The following is a 26775-nucleotide window of genomic DNA, read 5'->3' on the forward strand; positions in this document are numbered from 1 at the left end:
CTGTGAGTGAAGATTGCTTAACCCACCAGTGTGATCTTAGGCAGAGACACACATACTGTTTGCAGAGACAGACATGGTAGATTACATGTAACATTCTGATCATGTGCCTAAGATCACACTTTGAGTGAAGCTTGATTCAACCATCGGTGTGATCTTAGGCATAGACACACATACTGTTTGCAGAGACAGACATGGTGGATTATATGTACCATTCTGATCATGTGCCTAAGATCACATTGTGAGTGAAGCTTGATTCAACCATCGGTGTGAATTTAGGCAGAGACACACATACTGTTTGCAGAGACAGACATGGTAGAATATGTGTAACATTCTGATCATGTGCCTAATATCACACTGTGAGTGAAGCTTGATTCACCCATCAGTGTGATATTAGGCATAGACCCACATACTATTTGCAGAGACAGACATGTATATTATATGTAACATTCTTATCATGTGCCTAAGATCACACTGTAAGTGAAGCTTGATTCACCCATCAGTGTGATCTTAGGCATAGACACACATACTGTTTGCAGAGACAGACATGGTAGATTATATGTAACATTCTGATCATGTGCCTAAGATCACACAGTGAGTAAAGCTGGATTCACCCATCGTGTGATCTTGGGCAGAGACACAAATACTGTTTGCAGAGACAGACATGGTAGAATATATGTAACATTCTGATCATGAGCCTAAGATCACACTGTGAGTGAAGCTTGATTCACCCATCAGTGTGATTTTAGGCAGAGACACACATACTGTTTGCAGAGACAGACATGGTCGAATATGTGTAACATTCTGATCATGTGCCTAAGATCACATTGTGAGTGAAGCTTAATTCACCCATCAGTGTGATCTTAGGCATAGATACACATACTCTTTGCAGAGACATATATGGTAGATTACATGTAACATTCTGATCATGTGCCTAAGATTACACTGTGAGTGAAGCTTAATTCACCCATCATTGTGACCTTAGGCAGAGACACACATACGGTTTGCAGAGACATACATGGTAGATTTTATGTAACATTCTGATCATGTGCCTAAGATCACACTGTGAGTGAAGCTTGATTCACCCATCAGTGTGATCTTAGGCAGAGTCACACATACTGTTTGCAGAGATAGACATGGTAGATTATATGTAACATTCTGATCATGTGCCTAAGATCACACTGTGAGTAAAGCTTGATTCACCCATCAGTGTGATCTTAGGCATAGACACACATACTGTTTGCAGAGACAGACATGGTAGATTACATGTAACATTCTGATCATGTGCCTAAGATTACAGTGTGAGTACACTTGATTTATACATCAGTGTGATCTTAGGCAGAGACACACATACTTTTGGCAGAGATAGACATGGTAGATTATATAGAACATTCTGATTATGTGCCTAAGATCACATTGTGAGTAAAGCTTGATTCACCCATCAGTGTGATCTTAGGCATAGACACACATACTGTTTGCAGAGACAGACATGGTAGATTACATGTAACATTCTGATCATGTGCCTAAGATTACAGTGTGAGTAAACTTGATTTATACATCAGTGTGATCTTAGGCAGAGACACATATACTTTTGGCAGAGATAGACATGGTAGATTATATGTAAGATTCTGATCATGTGCCTAAGATCACACTATGAGTGAACATTGATTCACCCATCAGTGTGATCTTAGGCAGAGACACACATACTGTTTGCAGAGACAGACATGGTTGAATATGTGTAACATTCTGATCATGTGCCTAAGATCACATTGTGAGTGAAGCTTGATTCACCCATCAGTGTGATTTTAGGCATAGACACACATACTATTGGCAGAGACAGACATGGTAGATTATATGTAACATTCTGATCGTGTGCCTAATATCACACTGTGAGTGAAGCTTGATTCACCCATCAGTGGGATCTTAGGCATAGACACACATACTGTTTGCAGAGACAGACATGGTAGATTACATGTAACATTCTGATCATGTGCCTAAGATTACACTGTGAGTGAAGCTTGATTCACCCATTAGTGTGATCTTAGGCATAGACACACATACTGTTTGCGGAGACAGACACGGTAGAATATGTGTAACATTCTGATCATGTGCCCAAGATCACACTGTGGGTGAAGCTGGATTCACCCATCAGTGTGATTTTAGGCATAGACACACATACTATTGGCAGAGACAGACATGGTCGGATATGTGTAATTTTCTGATCATGTGCCAAAGATCACACTGTGAGTGAAGCTTGATTCACCCATCAGTGGGATCTTAGGCATAGACACACATACTGTTTGCAGAGACAGACATGGTAGATTACATGTAACATTCTGATCATGTGCCTAAGATTACACTGTGAGTGAAGCTTGATTCACCCATTAGTGTGATCTTAGGCATAGACACACATACTGTTTGCAGAGACAGACACGGTAGAATATGTGTAACATTCTGATCATGTGCCCAAGATCACACTGTGGGTGAAGCTAGATTCACCCATCAGTGTGATCTTAGGCAGAGACAAACACACTGATTGCAGAGACAAACATGGTAGATTACATGTAACATTCTGATCATGTGCCTAAGATCACACTTTGAATGAAGATTGATTCACCCATCAGTGTGAACATAGGCAGAGACACACATACTGTTTGCAGAGACGACATGGTAGATTATATGTAACATTCTGATCATGTGCCTAAGATCACACTGTGAGTGAAGCTTGATTCACCCATCAGTGTGATCTTAGGCAGACACACATACTGTTTGTAGAGACAGACATGGTAGATTATGTGTAACATTCTGATCATGTGCCTAAGATCACACTGTGAGTGAAGCTTGATTCACCCATCAGTGTGATCTTAGGCAGAGACACACATACTGTTTGCAGTGAGAGACATGGTAGAATATGTGTAACATTCCGATCATGTGCCCAAGATCACACTGTGAGTGAAGCTTGATTCACCCATCAGTGTGATCTTAGGCATAGACCCACAGATTATTGGCAGAGACAGTACATGGTAGATTATATGTAACATTCTGATCATGTGCCTAAGATCACAATGTGAGTGAAGCTTGATTCAACCATCAGTGTGATCCTAGGCAGAGTCACACATACTGTTTGCAGAGACAGACATGGTGGATTATATGTAACATTCTGATCATGTGTCTAAGATCACACTGTGAGTGAAGCTTGATTCACCCATCAGTGTGATATTAGGCATAGACCCACATACTATTGGCAGAGACAGACATGTAGATTATATGTAACATTCTTATCATGTGCCTAAGATCACACTGTAAGTGAAGCTTGATTCACCCATCAGTGTGATCTTAGGCATAGACACACATACTGTTTGCAGAGACAGACATGGTAGATTATATGTAACATTCTGATCATGTGCCTAAGATCACACAGTGAGTAAAGCTGGATTCACCCATCGGTGTGATCTTGGGCAGAGACACACATACTGTTTGCTGAGACAGACACATTAGATTATATGTAACATTCTGATCATGTGCCTAAGATCACACTGTGAGTGAAGCTTGATTCACCCATCATTGTGACCTTAGGCAGAGACACACACACGGTTTGCAGAGACATACATGGTAGATTTTATGTAACATTCTGATCATGTGCCTAAGATCACACTGTGAGTGAAGCTTGATTTACCCATCAGTGTGATCTTAGGCAGAGTCACACATACTGTTTGCAGAGATAGACATGGTAGATTATATGTAACATTCTGATCATGTGCCTAAGATCACAGTGTGAGTAAACTTGACTTATACATCAGTGTGATCTTAGGAAGAGACACACATACTTTTGGCAGAGATAGACATGGTAGATTATATGTAACATTCTGATCATGTGCCTAAGATCACACTGTGGGTGTAGCTTGATTCACCCATCAGTGTGATCTTAGGCAGAGACACACATACTGTTTGCAGAGACAGACATGGTAGATTATATGTAACATTCTGATCATGTGCCTAAGATCACACTGTGAGTGAAGCTTGATTCAACCATTGGTGTGATCTAAGGCAGAGACACACATACTGTTTACAGAGACAGGAATAGTAGATTATATGTAACATTCTGATCATGTGCCTAAGATCACACTGTGAGTGAAGCTTGATTCACCCAACAGTGTGATCTTAGGCATAGACCAACATACTATTGGCAGAGACAGACATGGTAGATTATATGTAACATTCTGAACAAGTGCCTAAGATCACACTGTGAGTGAAGCTTGAGTCACCCATCAGTGTGATATTAGGCAGAGACACACATACTATTGGCAGAGACAAACAGGGTAGATTATACGTAACATTCTGATCATGTGACTAAGAGCACACAGTGAGTGAAGCTTGATTCACCAATCAGTGTGATCTTAGGCAGAGACACACATACTGTTTGCAGAGACAGACATGGTAGACTATATGTAACATTCTGATCATGTGCCTAAGATCACACTGTGAGTGAAGCTTGATTCAACCATTGGTGTGATCTAAGGCAGAGACACACATACTGTTTACAGAGACAGGCATGGTAGATTATATGTAACATTCTGATCATGTGCCTAAGATCACACTGTGAGTGAAGCTTGATTCACCCAACAGTGTGATCTTAGGCATAGACCCACATACTATTGGCAGAGACAGACATGGTAGATTATATGTAACATTCTGAACAAGTGCCTAAGATCACACTGTGAGTGAAGCTTGATTCACCCATCAGTGTGATCTTAGGCAGAGACACACATACTATTGGCAGAGACAAACATGGTAGATTATACGTAACATTCTGATCATGTGACTAAGAGCACACAGTGAGTGAAGCTTGATTCACCAATCAGTGTGATCTTAGGCAGAGACAAACATACTGTTTGCAGAGACAGATATGGTAGTTTATATATAACATTCTGATCATGTGTCTAAGATCACACTGTGAGTGAAGCTTGATTCACCCATCAGTGTGATCTTAGGCAGAGACACACATACTGTTTGCAGAGACAGACATGGTCGAATATGTGTAACATTCTGATCATGTGCCTAAGATCACACTGTGAGTAAAGCTTGATTCACCCATCAGTGTGATCTTAGGCATAGACACACATACTGTTTGCAGAGACAGACATGGTAGATTACATGTAACATTCTGATCATGTGCCTAAGATTACAGTGTGAGTAAACTTGATTTATACATCAGTGTGATCTTAGGCAGAGACACACATACTTTTGGCAGAGATAGACATGGTAGATTATATATAACATTCTGATTATGTGCCTAAGATCACATTGTGAGTAAAGCTTGATTCACCCATCAGTGTGATCTTAGGCATAGACACACATACTGTTTGCAGAGACAGACATGGTAGATTACATGTAACATTCTGATCATGTGCCTAAGATTACAGTGTGAGTAAACTTGATTTATACATCAGTGTGATCTTAGGCAGAGACACACATACTTTTGGCAGAGATAGACATGGTAGATTATATGTAACATTCTGATCATGTGCCTAAGATCACACTATGAGTGAAGCTTGATTCACCCATCAGTGTGATCTTAGGCAGAGACACACATACTGTTTGCAGAGACAGACATGGTCGAATATGTGTAACATTCTGATCATGTGCCTAAGATCACATTGTGAGTGAAGCTTGATTCACCCATCAGTGTGATTTTAGGCATAGACACACATACTATTGGCAGAGACAGACATGGTAGATTATATGTAACATTCTGATCATGTGCCTAATATCACACTGTGAGTGAAGCTGGATTCACCCATAAGTGTGATCTTAGGCAGAGACACACATACTGTTTGCAGAAACAGACATGGTAGATTATGTGTACCATTCTGATCATGTGCCTAAGATCACACTGTGAGTGAAGCTTGATTCACCCATCAGTGTGATCTTAGGCAGAGACACACATACTATTGGCAGAGACAGACATGGTAGATTATATGTAACATTCTGATCATGTGCCTAAGATCACACTGTGAGTGTAGCTTGATTCACCCATCAGTGTGATCTTAGGCAGAGACACACATACTGTTTGCAGAGACAGACCTGGTAGATTATATGTAACATTCTGATCATGTGCCTAAGATCACACTGTGGGTGAAGCTTGATTCACCCATCAGTGTGATCTTAGGCAGAGACACACATACTGTTTGCAGAGACAGACATGTTAGATTATATGTAACATTCTAATCATGTGCCTAAGATCACACTGTGAGTGAAGATTGCTTAACCCACCAGTGTGATCTTAGGCAGAGACACACATACTGTTTGCAGAGACAGACATGGTAGATTACATGTAACATTCTGATCATGTGCCTAAGATCACACTTTGAGTGAAGCTTGATTCAACCATCGGTGTGATCTTAGGCATAGACACACATACTGTTTGCAGTGACAGACATGGTGGATTATATGTACCATTCTGATCATGTGCCTAAGATCACATTGTGAGTGAAGCTTGATTCAACCATCGGTGTGAATTTAGGCAGAGACACACATACTGTTTGCAGAGACAGACATGGTAGAATATGTGTAACATTCTGATCATGTGCCTAATATCACACTGTGAGTGAAGCTTGATTCACCCATCAGTGTGATATTAGGCATAGACCCACATACTATTTGCAGAGACAGACATGTATATTATATGTAACATTCTTATCATGTGCCTAAGATCACACTGTAAGTGAAGCTTGATTCACCCATCAGTGTGATCTTAGGCATAGACACACATACTGTTTGCAGAGACAGACATGGTAGATTATATGTAACATTCTGATCATGTGCCTAAGATCACACAGTGAGTAAAGCTGGATTCACCCATCAGTGTGGTCTTGGGCAGAGACACAAATACTGTTTGCAGAGACAGACATGGTAGAATATATGTAACATTCTGATCATGAGCCTAAGATCACACTGTGAGTGAAGCTTGATTCACCCATCAGTGTGATTTTAGGCAGAGACACACATACTGTTTGCAGAGACAGACATGGTCGAATATGTGTAACATTCTGATCATGTGCCTAAGATCACATTGTGAGTGAAGCTTAATTCACCCATCAGTGTGATCTTTGGCATAGATACACATACTCTTTGCAGAGACAGATATGGTAGATTACATGTAACATTCTGATCATGTGCCTAAGATTACACTGTGAGTGAAGCTTAATTCACCCATCATTGTGACCTTAGGCAGAGACACACATACGGTTTGCAGAGACATACATGGTAGATTTTATGTAACATTCTGATCATGTGCCTAAGATCACACTGTGAGTGAAGCTTGATTCACCCATCAGTGTGATCTTAGGCAGAGTCACACATACTGTTTGCAGAGATAGACATGGTAGATTATATGTAACATTCTGATCATGTGCCTAAGATCACACTGTGAGTAAAGCTTGATTCACCCATCAGTGTGATCTTAGGCATAGACACACATACTGTTTGCAGAGACAGACATGGTAGATTACATGTAACATTCTGATCATGTGCCTAAGATTACAGTGTGAGTACACTTGATTTATACATCAGTGTGATCTTAGGCAGAGACACACATACTTTTGGCAGAGATAGACATGGTAGATTATATAGAACATTCTGATTATGTGCCTAAGATCACATTGTGAGTAAAGCTTGATTCACCCATCAGTGTGATCTTAGGCATAGACACACATACTGTTTGCAGAGACAGACATGGTAGATTACATGTAACATTCTAATCATGTGCCTAAGATTACAGTGTGAGTAAACTTGATTTATACATCAGTGTGATCTTAGGCAGAGACACATATACTTTTGGCAGAGATAGACATGGTAGATTATATGTAAGATTCTGATCATGTGCCTAAGATCACACTATGAGTGAACCTTGATTCACCCATCAGTGTGATCTTAGGCAGAGACACACATACTGTTTGCAGAGACAGACATGGTCGAATATGTGTAACATTCTGATCATGTGCCTAAGATCACATTGTGAGTGAAGCTTGATTTACCCATCAGTGTGATTTTAGGCATAGACACACATACTATTGGCAGAGACAGACATGGTAGATTATATGTAACATTCTGATCATGTGCCTAATATCACACTGTGAGTGAAGCTGGATTCACCCATAAGTGTGATCTTAGGCATAGACCCACATACTATTGGCAGAGACAGACATGGTAGATTATATGTAACATTCTGAACAAGTGCCTAAGATCACACTGTGAGTGAAGCTTGATTCACCCATCAGTGTGATCTTAGGCAGAGACACACATACTATTGGCAGAGACAAACATGGTAGATTATACGTAACATTCTGATCATGTGACTAAGAGCACACAGTGAGTGAAGCTTGATTCACCAATCAGTGTGATCTTAGGCAGAGACAAACATACTGTTTGCAGAGACAGATATGGTAGTTTATATATAACATTCTGATCATGTGTCTAAGATCACACTGTGAGTGAAGCTTGATTCACCCATCAGTGTGATCTTAGGCAGAGACACACATACTGTTTGCAGAGACAGACATGGTCGAATATGTGTAACATTCTGATCATGTGCCTAAGATCACACTGTGAGTAAAGCTTGATTCACCCATCAGTGTGATCTTAGGCATAGACACACATACTGTTTGCAGAGACAGACATGGTAGATTACATGTAACATTCTGATCATGTGCCTAAGATTACAGTGTGAGTAAACTTGATTTATACATCAGTGTGATCTTAGGCAGAGACACACATACTTTTGGCAGAGATAGACATGGTAGATTATATATAACATTCTGATTATGTGCCTAAGATCACATTGTGAGTAAAGCTTGATTCACCCATCAGTGTGATCTTAGGCATAGACACACATACTGTTTGCAGAGACAGACATGGTAGATTACATGTAACATTCTGATCATGTGCCTAAGATTACAGTGTGAGTAAACTTGATTTATACATCAGTGTGATCTTAGGCAGAGACACACATACTTTTGGCAGAGATAGACATGGTAGATTATATGTAACATTCTGATCATGTGCCTAAGATCACACTATGAGTGAAGCTTGATTCACCCATCAGTGTGATCTTAGGCAGAGACACACATACTGTTTGCAGAGACAGACATGGTAGATTATATGTAACATTCTGATCATGTGCCTAAGATCACACTGTGAGTGAAGCTTGATTCACCCAACAGTGTGATCTTAGGCATAGACCCACATACTATTGGCAGAGACAGACATGGTAGATTATATGTAACATTCTGAACAAGTGCCTAAGATCACACTGTGAGTGAAGCTTGATTCACTCATCAGTGTGATCTTAGGCAGAGACACACATACTATTGGCAGAGACAAACATGGTAGATTATACGTAACATTCTGATCATGTGACTAAGAGCACACAGTGAGTGAAGCTTGATTCACCAATCAGTGTGATCTTAGGCAGAGACAAACATACTGTTTGCAGAGACAGATATGGTAGTTTATATATAACATTCTGATCATGTGTCTAAGATCACACTGTGAGTGAAGCTTGATTCACCCATCAGTGTGATCTTAGGCAGAGACACACATACTGTTTGCAGAGACAGACATGGTCGAATATGTGTAACATTCTGATCATGTGCCTAAGATCACACTGTGAGTAAAGCTTGATTCACCCATCAGTGTGATCTTAGGCATAGACACACATACTGTTTGCAGAGACAGACATGGTAGATTACATGTAACATTCTGATCATGTGCCTAAGATTACAGTGTGAGTAAACTTGATTTATACATCAGTGTGATCTTAGGCAGAGACACACATACTTTTGGCAGAGATAGACATGGTAGATTATATATAACATTCTGATTATGTGCCTAAGATCACATTGTGAGTAAAGCTTGATTCACCCATCAGTGTGATCTTAGGCATAGACACACATACTGTTTGCAGAGACAGACATGGTAGATTACATGTAACATTCTGATCATGTGCCTAAGATTACAGTGTGAGTAAACTTGATTTATACATCAGTGTGATCTTAGGCAGAGACACACATACTTTTGGCAGAGATAGACATGGTAGATTATATGTAACATTCTGATCATGTGCCTAAGATCACACTATGAGTGAAGCTTGATTCACCCATCAGTGTGATCTTAGGCAGAGACACACATACTGTTTGCAGAGACAGACATGGTCGAATATGTGTAACATTCTGATCATGTGCCTAAGATCACATTGTGAGTGAAGCTTGATTCACCCATCAGTCTGATTTTAGGCATAGACACACATACTATTGGCAGAGACAGACATGGTAGATTATATGTAACATTCTGATCATGTGCCTAATATCACACTGTGAGTGAAGCTGGATTCACCCATAAGTGTGATCTTAGGCAGAGACACACATACTGTTTGCAGAAACAGACATGGTAGATTATGTGTACCATTCTGATCATGTGCCTAAGATCACACTGTGAGTGAAGCTTGATTCACCCATCAGTGTGATCTTAGGCAGAGACACACATACTATTGGCAGAGACAGACATGGTAGATTATATGTAACATTCTGATCATGTGCCTAAGATCACACTGTGAGTGTAGCTTGATTCACCCATCAGTGTGATCTTAGGCAGAGACACACATACTGTTTGCAGAGACAGACCTGGTAGATTATATGTAACATTCTGATCATGTGCCTAAGATCACACTGTGGGTGAAGCTTGATTCACCCATCAGTGTGATCTTAGGCAGAGACACACATACTGTTTGCAGAAACAGACATGGTAGATTATATGTAATATTCTGATCATGTGCCTAAGATCACACTGTGAGTGAAGCTTGATTCACCCAGCAGTGTGATCTTAGGCAGGGACACACATACTGTTTGCAGAGACAGACATGTTAGATTATATGTAACATTCTAATCATGTGCCTAAGATCACACTGTGAGTGAAGATTGCTTAACCCACCAGTGTGATCTTAGGCAGAGACACACATACTGTTTGCAGAGACAGACATGGTAGATTACATGTAACATTCTGATCATGTGCCTAAGATCACACTTTGAGTGAAGCTTGATTCAACCATCGGTGTGATCTTAGGCATAGACACACATACTGTTTGCAGAGACAGACATGGTGGATTATATGTACCATTCTGATCATGTGCCTAAGATCACATTGTGAGTGAAGCTTGATTCAACCATCGGTGTGAATTTAGGCAGAGACACACATACTGTTTGCAGAGACAGACATGGTAGAATATGTGTAACATTCTGATCATGTGCCTAATATCACACTGTGAGTGAAGCTTGATTCACCCATCAGTGTGATATTAGGCATAGACCCACATACTATTTGCAGAGACAGACATGTATATTATATGTAACATTCTTATCATGTGCCTAAGATCACACTGTAAGTGAAGCTTGATTCACCCATCAGTGTGATCTTAGGCATAGACACACATACTGTTTGCAGAGACAGACATGGTAGATTATATGTAACATTCTGATCATGTGCCTAAGATCACACAGTGAGTAAAGCTGGATTCACCCATCGTGTGATCTTGGGCAGAGACACAAATACTGTTTGCAGAGACAGACATGGTAGAATATATGTAACATTCTGATCATGAGCCTAAGATCACACTGTGAGTGAAGCTTGATTCACCCATCAGTGTGATTTTAGGCAGAGACACACATACTGTTTGCAGAGACAGACATGGTCGAATATGTGTAACATTCTGATCATGTGCCTAAGATCACATTGTGAGTGAAGCTTAATTCACCCATCAGTGTGATCTTAGGCATAGATACACATACTCTTTGCAGAGACAGATATGGTAGATTACATGTAACATTCTGATCATGTGCCTAAGATTACACTGTGAGTGAAGCTTAATTCACCCATCATTGTGACCTTAGGCAGAGACACACATACGGTTTGCAGAGACATACATGGTAGATTTTATGTAACATTCTGATCATGTGCCTAAGATCACACTGTGGGTAAAGCTTGATTCACCCATCAGTGTGATCTTAGGCATAGACACACATACTGTTTGCAGAGACAGACATGGTAGATTACATGTAACATTCTGATCATGTGCCTAAGATTACAGTGTGAGTAAACTTGATTTATACATCAGTGTGATCTTAGGCAGAGACACACATACTTTTGGCAGAGATAGACATGGTAGATTATATATAACATTCTGATTATGTGCCTAAGATCACATTGTGAGTAAAGCTTGATTCACCCATCAGTGTGATCTTAGGCATAGACACACATACTGTTTGCAGAGACAGACATGGTAGATTACATGTAACATTCTGATCATGTGCCTAAGATTACAGTGTGAGTAAACTTGATTTATACATCAGTGTGATCTTAGGCAGAGACACACATACTTTTGGCAGAGATAGACATGGTAGATTATATGTAACATTCTGATCATGTGCCTAAGATCACACTATGAGTGAAGCTTGATTCACCCATCAGTGTGATCTTAGGCAGAGACACACATACTGTTTGCAGAGACAGACATGGTCGAATATGTGTAACATTCTGATCATGTGCCTAAGATCACATTGTGAGTGAAGCTTGATTCACCCATCAGTGTGATTTTAGGCATAGACACACATACTATTGGCAGAGACAGACATGGTAGATTATATGTAACATTCTGATCATGTGCCTAATATCACACTGTGAGTGAAGCTGGATTCACCCATAAGTGTGATCTTAGGCAGAGACACACATACTGTTTGCAGAAACAGACATGGTAGATTATGTGTACCATTCTGATCATGTGCCTAAGATCACACTGTGAGTGAAGCTTGATTCACCCATCAGTGTGATCTTAGGCAGAGACACACATACTATTGGCAGAGACAGACATGGTAGATTATATGTAACATTCTGATCATGTGCCTAAGATCACACTGTGAGTGTAGCTTGATTCACCCATCAGTGTGATCTTAGGCAGAGACACACATACTGTTTGCAGAGACAGACCTGGTAGATTATATGTAACATTCTGATCATGTGCCTAAGATCACACTGTGGGTGAAGCTTGATTCACCCATCAGTGTGATCTTAGGCAGAGACACACATACTGTTTGCAGAAACAGACATGGTAGATCATATGTAATATTCTGATCATGTGCCTAAGATCACACTGTGAGTGAAGCTTGATTCACCCAGCAGTGTGATCTTAGGCAGAGACACACATACTGTTTGCAGAGACAGACATGTTAGATTATATGTAACATTCTAATCATGTGCCTAAGATCACACTGTGAGTGAAGATTGCTTAACCCACCAGTGTGATCTTAGGCAGAGACACACATACTGTTTGCAGAGACAGACATGGTAGATTACATGTAACATTCTGATCATGTGCCTAAGATCACACTTTGAGTGAAGCTTGATTCAACCATCGGTGTGATCTTAGGCATAGACACACATACTGTTTGCAGAGACAGACATGGTGGATTATATGTACCATTCTGATCATGTGCCTAAGATCACATTGTGAGTGAAGCTTGATTCAACCATCGGTGTGAATTTAGGCAGAGACACACATACTGTTTGCAGAGACAGACATGGTAGAATATGTGTAACATTCTGATCATGTGCCTAATATCACACTGTGAGTGAAGCTTGATTCACCCATCAGTGTGATATTAGGCATAGACCCACATACTATTTGCAGAGACAGACATGTATATTATATGTAACATTCTTATCATGTGCCTAAGATCACACTGTAAGTGAAGCTTGATTCACCCATCAGTGTGATCTTAGGCATAGACACACATACTGTTTGCAGAGACAGACATGGTAGATTATATGTAACATTCTGATCATGTGCCTAAGATCACACAGTGAGTAAAGCTGGATTCACCCATCGTGTGATCTTGGGCAGAGACACAAATACTGTTTGCAGAGACAGACATGGTAGAATATATGTAACATTCTGATCATGAGCCTAAGATCACACTGTGAGTGAAGCTTGATTCACCCATCAGTGTGATTTTAGGCAGAGACACACATACTGTTTGCAGAGACAGACATGGTCGAATATGTGTAACATTCTGATCATGTGCCTAAGATCACATTGTGAGTGAAGCTTAATTCACCCATCAGTGTGATCTTAGGCATAGATACACATACTCTTTGCAGAGACATATATGGTAGATTACATGTAACATTCTGATCATGTGCCTAAGATTACACTGTGAGTGAAGCTTAATTCACCCATCATTGTGACCTTAGGCAGAGACACACATACGGTTTGCAGAGACATACATGGTAGATTTTATGTAACATTCTGATCATGTGCCTAAGATCACACTGTGAGTGAAGCTTGATTCACCCATCAGTGTGATCTTAGGCAGAGTCACACATACTGTTTGCAGAGATAGACATGGTAGATTATATGTAACATTCTGATCATGTGCCTAAGATCACACTGTGAGTAAAGCTTGATTCACCCATCAGTGTGATCTTAGGCATAGACACACATACTGTTTGCAGAGACAGACATGGTAGATTACATGTAACATTCTGATCATGTGCCTAAGATTACAGTGTGAGTACACTTGATTTATACATCAGTGTGATCTTAGGCAGAGACACACATACTTTTGGCAGAGATAGACATGGTAGATTATATAGAACATTCTGATTATGTGCCTAAGATCACATTGTGAGTAAAGCTTGATTCACCCATCAGTGTGATCTTAGGCATAGACACACATACTGTTTGCAGAGACAGACATGGTAGATTACATGTAACATTCTGATCATGTGCCTAAGATTACAGTGTGAGTAAACTTGATTTATACATCAGTGTGATCTTAGGCAGAGACACATATACTTTTGGCAGAGATAGACATGGTAGATTATATGTAAGATTCTGATCATGTGCCTAAGATCACACTATGAGTGAACCTTGATTCACCCATCAGTGTGATCTTAGGCAGAGACACACATACTGTTTGCAGAGACAGACATGGTTGAATATGTGTAACATTCTGATCATGTGCCTAAGATCACATTGTGAGTGAAGCTTGATTCACCCATCAGTGTGATTTTAGGCATAGACACACATACTATTGGCAGAGACAGACATGGTAGATTATATGTAACATTCTGATCATGTGCCTAATATCACACTGTGAGTGAAGCTTGATTCACCCATCAGTGGGATCTTAGGCATAGACACACATACTGTTTGCAGAGACAGACATGGTAGATTACATGTAACATTCTGATCATGTGCCTAAGATTACACTGTGAGTGAAGCTTGATTCACCCATTAGTGTGATCTTAGGCATAGACACACATACTGTTTGCGGAGACAGACACGGTAGAATATGTGTAACATTCTGATCATGTGCCCAAGATCACACTGTGGGTGAAGCTGGATTCACCCATCAGTGTGATTTTAGGCATAGACACACATACTATTGGCAGAGACAGACATGGTCGGATATGTGTAATTTTCTGATCATGTGCCAAAGATCACACTGTGAGTGAAGCTTGATTCACCCATCAGTGGGATCTTAGGCATAGACACACATACTGTTTGCAGAGTCAGACATGGTAGATTACATGTAACATTCTGATCATGTGCCTAAGATTACACTGTGAGTGAAGCTTGATTCACCCATTAGTGTGATCTTAGGCATAGACACACATACTGTTTGCAGAGACAGACACGGTAGAATATGTGTAACATTCTGATCATGTGCCCAAGATCACACTGTGGGTGAAGCTAGATTCACCCATCAGTGTGATCTTAGGCAGAGACAAACACACTGATTGCAGAGACAAACATGGTAGATTACATGTAACATTCTGATCATGTGCCTAAGATCACACTTTGAATGAAGATTGATTCACCCATCAGTGTGAACATAGGCAGAGACACACATACTGTTTGCAGAGACGACATGGTAGATTATATGTAACATTCTGATCATGTGCCTAAGATCACACTGTGAGTGAAGCTTGATTCACCCATCAGTGTGATCTTAGGCAGACACACATACTGTTTGTAGAGACAGACATGGTAGATTATGTGTAACATTCTGATCATGTGCCTAAGATCACACTGTGAGTGAAGCTTGATTCACCCATCAGTGTGATCTTAGGCAGAGACACACATACTGTTTGCAGTGAGAGACATGGTAGAATATGTGTAACATTCCGATCATGTGCCCAAGATCACACTGTGAGTGAAGCTTGATTCACCCATCAGTGTGATCTTAGGCATAGACCCACAGATTATTGGCAGAGACAGTACATGGTAGATTATATGTAACATTCTGATCATGTGCCTAAGATCACAATGTGAGTGAAGCTTGATTCAACCATCGGTGTGATCCTAGGCAGAGTCACACATACTGTTTGCAGAGACAGACATGGTGGATTATATGTAACATTCTGATCATGTGCCTAAGATCACACTGTGAGTGAAGCTTGATTCACCCATCAGTGTGATATTAGGCATAGACCCACATACTATTGGCAGAGACAGACATGTAGATTATATGTAACATTCTTATCATGTGCCTAAGATCACACTGTAAGTGAAGCTTGATTCACCCATCAGTGTGATCTTAGGCATAGACACACATACTGTTTGCAGAGACAGACATGGTAGATTATATGTAACATTCTGATCATGTGCCTAAGATCACACAGTGAGTAAAGCTGGATTCACCCATCGGTGTGATCTTGGGCAGAGACACACATACTGTTTGCTGAGACAGACACATTAGATTATATGTAACATTCTGATCATGTGCCTAAGATCACACTGTGAGTGAAGCTTGATTCACCCATCATTGTGACCTTAGGCAGAGACACACACACGGTTTGCAGAGACATACATGGTAGATTTTATGTAACATTCTGATCATGTGCCTAAGATCACACTGTGAGTGAAGCTTGATTCACCCATCAGTGTGATCTTAGGCAGAGTCACACATACTGTTTGCAGAGATAGACATGGTAGATTATATGTAACATTCTGATCATGTGCCTAAGATCACAGTGTGAGTAAACTTGACTTATACATCAGTGTGATCTTAGGAAGAGACACACATACTTTTGGCAGAGATAGACATGGTAGATTATATGTAACATTCTGATCATGTGCCTAAGATCACACTGTGGGTGTAGCTTGATTCACCCATCAGTGTGATCTTAGGCAGAGACACACATACTGTTTGCAGAGACATACATGGTAGATTATATGTAACATTCTGATCATGTGCCTAAGATCACACTGTGAGTGAAGCTTGATTCAACCATTGGTGTGATCTAAGGCAGAGACACACATACTGTTTACAGAGACAGGAATAGTAGATTATATGTAACATTCTGATCATGTGCCTAAGATCACACTGTGAGTGAAGCTTGATTCACCCAACAGTGTGATCTTAGGCATAGACCAACATACTATTGGCAGAGACAGACATGGTAGATTATATGTAACATTCTGAACAAGTGCCTAAGATCACACTGTGAGTGAAGCTTGAGTCACCCATCAGTGTGATATTAGGCAGAGACACACATACTATTGGCAGAGACAAACAGGGTAGATTATACGTAACATTCTGATCATGTGACTAAGAGCACACAGTGAGTGAAGCTTGATTCACCAATCAGTGTGATCTTAGGCAGAGACACACATACTGTTTGCAGAGACAGACATGGTAGACTATATGTAACATTCTGATCATGTGCCTAAGATCACACTGTGAGTGAAGCTTGATTCAACCATTGGTGTGATCTAAGGCAGAGACACACATACTGTTTACAGAGACAGGCATGGTAGATTATATGTAACATTCTGATCATGTGCCTAAGATCACACTGTGAGTGAAGCTTGATTCACCCAACAGTGTGATCTTAGGCATAGACCCACATACTATTGGCAGAGACAGACATGGTAGATTATATGTAACATTCTGAACAAGTGCCTAAGATCACACTGTGAGTGAAGCTTGATTCACCCATCAGTGTGATCTTAGGCAGAGACACACATACTATTGGCAGAGACAAACATGGTAGATTATACGTAACATTCTGATCATGTGACTAAGAGCACACAGTGAGTGAAGCTTGATTCACCAATCAGTGTGATCTTAGGCAGAGACAAACATACTGTTTGCAGAGACAGATATGGTAGTTTATATATAACATTCTGATCATGTGTCTAAGATCACACTGTGAGTGAAGCTTGATTCACCCATCAGTGTGATCTTAGGCAGAGACACACATACTGTTTGCAGAGACAGACATGGTCGAATATGTGTAACATTCTGATCATGTGCCTAAGATCACACTGTGAGTAAAGCTTGATTCACCCATCAGTGTGATCTTAGGCATAGACACACATACTGTTTGCAGAGACAGACATGGTAGATTACATGTAACATTCTGATCATGTGCCTAAGATTACAGTGTGAGTAAACTTGATTTATACATCAGTGTGATCTTAGGCAGAGACACACATACTTTTGGCAGAGATAGACATGGTAGATTATATATAACATTCTGATTATGTGCCTAAGATCACATTGTGAGTAAAGCTTGATTCACCCATCAGTGTGATCTTAGGCATAGACACACATACTGTTTGCAGAGACAGACATGGTAGATTACATGTAACATTCTGATCATGTGCCTAAGATTACAGTGTGAGTAAACTTGATTTATACATCAGTGTGATCTTAGGCAGAGACACACATACTTTTGGCAGAGATAGACATGGTAGATTATATTTAACATTCTGATCATGTGCCTAAGATCACACTATGAGTGAAGCTTGATTCACCCATCAGTGTGATCTTAGGCAGAGACACACATACTGTTTGCAGAGACAGACATGGTCGAATATGTGTAACATTCTGATCATGTGCCTAAGATCACATTGTGAGTGAAGCTTGATTCACCCATCAGTGTGATTTTAGGCATAGACACACATACTATTGGCAGAGACAGACATGGTAGATTATATGTAACATTCTGATCATGTGCCTAATATCACACTGTGAGTGAAGCTGGATTCACCCATAAGTGTGATCTTAGGCAGAGACACACATACTGTTTGCAGAAACAGACATGGTAGATTATGTGTACCATTCTGATCATGTGCCTAAGATCACACTGTGAGTGAAGCTTGATTCACCCATCAGTGTGATCTTAGGCAGAGACACACATACTATTGGCAGAGACAGACATGGTAGATTATATGTAACATTCTGATCATGTGCCTAAGATCACACTGTGAGTGTAGCTTGATTCACCCATCAGTGTGATCTTAGGCAGAGACACACATACTGTTTGCAGAGACAGACCTGGTAGATTATATGTAACATTCTGATCATGTGCCTAAGATCACACTGTGGGTGAAGCTTGATTCACCCATCAGTGTGATCTTAGGCAGAGACACACATACTGTTTGCAGAAACAGACATGGTAGATTATATGTAATATTCTGATCATGTGCCTAAGATCACACTGTGAGTGAAGCTTGATTCACCCAGCAGTGTGATCTTAGGCAGAGACACACATACTGTTTGCAGAGACAGACATGGTAGATTACATGTAACATTCTGATCATGTGCCTAAGATTACAGTGTGAGTACACTTGATTTATACATCAGTGTGATCTTAGGCAGAGACACACATACTTTTGGCAGAGATAGACATGGTAGATTATATAGAACATTCTGATTATGTACCTAAGATCACATTGTGAGTAAAGCTTGATTCACCCATCAGTGTGATCTTAGGCATAGACACACATACTGTTTGCAGAGACAGACATGGTAGATTACATGTAACATTCTGATCATGTGCCTAAGATTACAGTGTGAGTAAACTTGATTTATACATCAGTGTGATCTTAGGCAGAGACACATATACTTTTGGCAGAGATAGACATGGTAGATTATATGTAAGATTCTGATCATGTGCCTAAGATCACACTATGAGTGAACCTTGATTCACCCATCAGTGTGATCTTAGGCAGAGACACACATACTGTTTGCAGAGACAGACATGGTCGAATATGTGTAACATTCTGATCATGTGCCTAAGATCACATTGTGAGTGAAGCTTGATTTACCCATCAGTGTGATTTTAGGCATAGACACACATACTATTGGCAGAGACAGACATGGTAGATTATATGTAACATTCTGATCATGTGCCTAATATCACACTGTGAGTGAAGCTGGATTCACCCATAAGTGTGATCTTAGGCATAGACCCACATACTATTGGCAGAGACAGACATGGTAGATTATATGTAACATTCTGAACAAGTGCCTAAGATCACACTGTGAGTGAAGCTTGATTCACCCATCAGTGTGATCTTAGGCAGAGACACACATACTATTGGCAGAGACAAACATGGTAGATTATACGTAACATTCTGATCATGTGACTAAGAGCACACAGTGAGTGAAGCTTGATTCACCAATCAGTGTGATCTTTGGCATAGATACACATACTCTTTGCAGAGACATATATGGTAGATTACATGTAACATTCTGATCATGTGCCTAAGATTACACTGTGAGTGAAGCTTAATTCACCCATCATTGTGACCTTAGGCAGAGACACACATACGGTTTGCAGAGACATACATGGTAGATTTTATGTAACATTCTGATCATGTGCCTAAGATCACACTGTGAGTGAAGCTTGATTCACCCATCAGTGTGATCTTAGGCAGAGTCACACATACTGTTTGCAGAGATAGACATGGTAGATTATATGTAACATTCTGATCATGTGCCTAAGATCACACTGTGAGTAAAGCTTGATTCACCCATCAGTGTGATCTTAGGCATAGACACACATACTGTTTGCAGAGACAGACATGGTAGATTACATGTAACATTCTGATCATGTGCCTAAGATTACAGTGTGAGTACACTTGATTTATACATCAGTGTGATCTTAGGCAGAGACACACATACTTTTGGCAGAGATAGACATGGTAGATTATATAGAACATTCTGATTATGTGCCTAAGATCACATTGTGAGTAAAGCTTGATTCACCCATCAGTGTGATCTTAGGCATAGACACACATACTGTTTGCAGAGACAGACATGGTAGATTACATGTAACATTCTGATCATGTGCCTAAGATTACAGTGTGAGTAAACTTGATTTATACATCAGTGTGATCTTAGGCAGAGACACATATACTTTTGGCAGAGATAGACATGGTAGATTATATGTAAGATTCTGATCATGTGCCTAAGATCACACTATGAGTGAACCTTGATTCACCCATCAGTGTGATCTTAGGCAGAGACACACATACTGTTTGCAGAGACAGACATGGTTGAATATGTGTAACATTCTGATCATGTGCCTAAGATCACATTGTGAGTGAAGCTTGATTCACCCATCAGTGTGATTTTAGGCATAGACACACATACTATTGGCAGAGACAGACATGGTAGATTATATGTAACATTCTGATCATGTGCCTAATATCACACTGTGAGTGAAGCTTGATTCACCCATCAGTGGGATCTTAGGCATAGACACACATACTGTTTGCAGAGACAGACATGGTAGATTACATGTAACATTCTGATCATGTGCCTAAGATTACACTGTGAGTGAAGCTTGATTCACCCATTAGTGTGATCTTAGGCATAGACACACATACTGTTTGCGGAGACAGACACGGTAGAATATGTGTAACATTCTGATCATGTGCCCAAGATCACACTGTGGGTGAAGCTGGATTCACCCATCAGTGTGATTTTAGGCATAGACACACATACTATTGGCAGAGACAGACATGGTCGGATATGTGTAATTTTCTGATCATGTGCCAAAGATCACACTGTGAGTGAAGCTTGATTCACCCATCAGTGGGATCTTAGGCATAGACACACATACTGTTTGCAGAGTCAGACATGGTAGATTACATGTAACATTCTGATCATGTGCCTAAGATTACACTGTGAGTGAAGCTTGATTCACCCATTAGTGTGATCTTAGGCATAGACACACATACTGTTTGCAGAGACAGACACGGTAGAATATGTGTAACATTCTGATCATGTGCCCAAGATCACACTGTGGGTGAAGCTAGATTCACCCATCAGTGTGATCTTAGGCAGAGACAAACACACTGATTGCAGAGACAAACATGGTAGATTACATGTAACATTCTGATCATGTGCCTAAGATCACACTTTGAATGAAGATTGATTCACCCATCAGTGTGAACATAGGCAGAGACACACATACTGTTTGCAGAGACGACATGGTAGATTATATGTAACATTCTGATCATGTGCCTAAGATCACACTGTGAGTGAAGCTTGATTCACCCATCAGTGTGATCTTAGGCAGACACACATACTGTTTGTAGAGACAGACATGGTAGATTATGTGTAACATTCTGATCATGTGCCTAAGATCACACTGTGAGTGAAGCTTGATTCACCCATCAGTGTGATCTTAGGCAGAGACACACATACTGTTTGCAGTGAGAGACATGGTAGAATATGTGTAACATTCCGATCATGTGCCCAAGATCACACTGTGAGTGAAGCTTGATTCACCCATCAGTGTGATCTTAGGCATAGACCCACAGATTATTGGCAGAGACAGTACATGGTAGATTATATGTAACATTCTGATCATGTGCCTAAGATCACAATGTGAGTGAAGCTTGATTCAACCATCGGTGTGATCCTAGGCAGAGTCACACATACTGTTTGCAGAGACAGACATGGTGGATTATATGTAACATTCTGATCATGTGCCTAAGATCACACTGTGAGTGAAGCTTGATTCACCCATCAGTGTGATATTAGGCATAGACCCACATACTATTGGCAGAGACAGACATGTAGATTATATGTAACATTCTTATCATGTGCCTAAGATCACACTGTAAGTGAAGCTTGATTCACCCATCAGTGTGATCTTAGGCATAGACACACATACTGTTTGCAGAGACAGACATGGTAGATTATATGTAACATTCTGATCATGTGCCTAAGATCACACAGTGAGTAAAGCTGGATTCACCCATCGGTGTGATCTTGGGCAGAGACACACATACTGTTTGCTGAGACAGACACATTAGATTATATGTAACATTCTGATCATGTGCCTAAGATCACACTGTGAGTGAAGCTTGATTCACCCATCATTGTGACCTTAGGCAGAGACACACACACGGTTTGCAGAGACATACATGGTAGATTTTATGTAACATTCTGATCATGTGCCTAAGATCACACTGTGAGTGAAGCTTGATTCACCCATCAGTGTGATCTTAGGCAGAGTCACACATACTGTTTGCAGAGATAGACATGGTAGATTATATGTAACATTCTGATCATGTGCCTAAGATCACAGTGTGAGTAAACTTGACTTATACATCAGTGTGATCTTAGGAAGAGACACACATACTTTTGGCAGAGATAGACATGGTAGATTATATGTAACATTCTGATCATGTGCCTAAGATCACACTGTGGGTGTAGCTTGATTCACCCATCAGTGTGATCTTAGGCAGAGACACACATACTGTTTGCAGAGACATACATGGTAGATTATATGTAACATTCTGATCATGTGCCTAAGATCACACTGTGAGTGAAGCTTGATTCAACCATTGGTGTGATCTAAGGCAGAGACACACATACTGTTTACAGAGACAGGAATAGTAGATTATATGTAACATTCTGATCATGTGCCTAAGATCACACTGTGAGTGAAGCTTGATTCACCCAACAGTGTGATCTTAGGCATAGACCAACATACTATTGGCAGAGACAGACATGGTAGATTATATGTAACATTGTGAACAAGTGCCTAAGATCACACTGTGAGTGAAGCTTGAGTCACCCATCAGTGTGATATTAGGCAGAGACACACATACTATTGGCAGAGACAAACAGGGTAGATTATACGTAACATTCTGATCATGTGACTAAGAGCACACAGTGAGTGAAGCTTGATTCACCAATCAGTGTGATCTTAGGCAGAGACACACATACTGTTTGCAGAGACAGACATGGTAGACTATATGTAACATTCTGATCATGTGCCTAAGATCACACTGTGAGTGAAGCTTGATTCAACCATTGGTGTGATCTAAGGCAGAGACACACATACTGTTTACAGAGACAGGCATGGTAGATTATATGTAACATTCTGATCATGTGCCTAAGATCACACTGTGAGTGAAGCTTGATTCACCCAACAGTGTGATCTTAGGCATAGACCCACATACTATTGGCAGAGACAGACATGGTAGATTATATGTAACATTCTGAACAAGTGCCTAAGATCACACTGTGAGTGAAGCTTGATTCACCCATCAGTGTGATCTTAGGCAGAGACACACATACTATTGGCAGAGACAAACATGGTAGATTATACGTAACATTCTGATCATGTGACTAAGAGCACACAGTGAGTGAAGCTTGATTCACCAATCAGTGTGATCTTAGGCAGAGACAAACATACTGTTTGCAGAGACAGATATGGTAGTTTATATATAACATTCTGATCATGTGTCTAAGATCACACTGTGAGTGAAGCTTGATTCACCCATCAGTGTGATCTTAGGCAGAGACACACATACTGTTTGCAGAGACAGACATGGTCGAATATGTGTAACATTCTGATCATGTGCCTAAGATCACACTGTGAGTAAAGCTTGATTCACCCATCAGTGTGATCTTAGGCATAGACACACATACTGTTTGCAGAGACAGACATGGTAGATTACATGTAACATTCTGATCATGTGCCTAAGATTACAGTGTGAGTAAACTTGATTTATACATCAGTGTGATCTTAGGCAGAGACACACATACTTTTGGCAGAGATAGACATGGTAGATTATATATAACATTCTGATTATGTGCCTAAGATCACATTGTGAGTAAAGCTTGATTCACCCATCAGTGTGATCTTAGGCATAGACACACATACTGTTTGCAGAGACAGACATGGTAGATTACATGTAACATTCTGATCATGTGCCTAAGATTACAGTGTGAGTAAACTTGATTTATACATCAGTGTGATCTTAGGCAGAGACACACATACTTTTGGCAGAGATAGACATGGTAGATTATATTTAACATTCTGATCATGTGCCTAAGATCACACTATGAGTGAAGCTTGATTCACCCATCAGTGTGATCTTAGGCAGAGACACACATACTGTTTGCAGAGACAGACATGGTCGAATATGTGTAACATTCTGATCATGTGCCTAAGATCACATTGTGAGTGAAGCTTGATTCACCCATCAGTGTGATTTTAGGCATAGACACACATACTATTGGCAGAGACAGACATGGTAGATTATATGTAACATTCTGATCATGTGCCTAATATCACACTGTGAGTGAAGCTGGATTCACCCATAAGTGTGATCTTAGGCAGAGACACACATACTGTTTGCAGAAACAGACATGGTAGATTATGTGTACCATTCTGATCATGTGCCTAAGATCACACTGTGAGTGAAGCTTGATTCACCCATCAGTGTGATCTTAGGCAGAGACACACATACTATTGGCAGAGACAGACATGGTAGATTATATGTAACATTCTGATCATGTGCCTAAGATCACACTGTGAGTGTAGCTTGATTCACCCATCAGTGTGATCTTAGGCAGAGACACACATACTGTTTGCAGAGACAGACCTGGTAGATTATATGTAACATTCTGATCATGTGCCTAAGATCACACTGTGGGTGAAGCTTGATTCACCCATCAGTGTGATCTTAGGCAGAGACACACATACTGTTTGCAGAAACAGACATGGTAGATTATATGTAATATTCTGATCATGTGCCTAAGATCACACTGTGAGTGAAGCTTGATTCACCCAGCAGTGTGATCTTAGGCAGAGACACACATACTGTTTGCAGAGACAGACATGTTAGATTATATGTAACATTCTAATCATGTGCCTAAGATCACACTGTGAGTGAAGATTGCTTAACCCACCAGTGTGATCTTAGGCAGAGACACACATACTGTTTGCAGAGACAGACATGGTAGATTACATGTAACATTCTGATCATGTGCCTAAGATCACACTTTGAGTGAAGCTTGATTCAACCATCGGTGTGATCTTAGGCATAGACACACATACTGTTTGCAGTGACAGACATGGTGGATTATATGTACCATTCTGATCATGTGCCTAAGATCACATTGTGAGTGAAGCTTGATTCAACCATCGGTGTGAATTTAGGCAGAGACACACATACTGTTTGCAGAGACAGACATGGTAGAATATGTGTAACATTCTGATCATGTGCCTAATATCACACTGTGAGTGAAGCTTGATTCACCCATCAGTGTGATATTAGGCATAGACCCACATACTATTTGCAGAGACAGACATGTATATTATATGTACCATTCTTATCATGTGCCTAAGATCACACTGTAAGTGAAGCTTGATTCACCCATCAGTGTGATCTTAGGCATAGACACACATACTGTTTGCAGAGACAGACATGGTAGATTATATGTAACATTCTGATCATGTGCCTAAGATCACACAGTGAGTAAAGCTGGATTCACCCATCAGTGTGGTCTTGGGCAGAGACACAAATACTGTTTGCAGAGACAGACATGGTAGAATATATGTAACATTCTGATCATGAGCCTAAGATCACACTGTGAGTGAAGCTTGATTCACCCATCAGTG

The sequence above is a fragment of the Lissotriton vulgaris genome, chromosome 4_1 (genome assembly GCF_964263255.1).
Source record: "Lissotriton vulgaris chromosome 4_1, aLisVul1.2, whole genome shotgun sequence".
Taxonomy (NCBI): Eukaryota; Metazoa; Chordata; class Amphibia; order Caudata; family Salamandridae; genus Lissotriton; species Lissotriton vulgaris.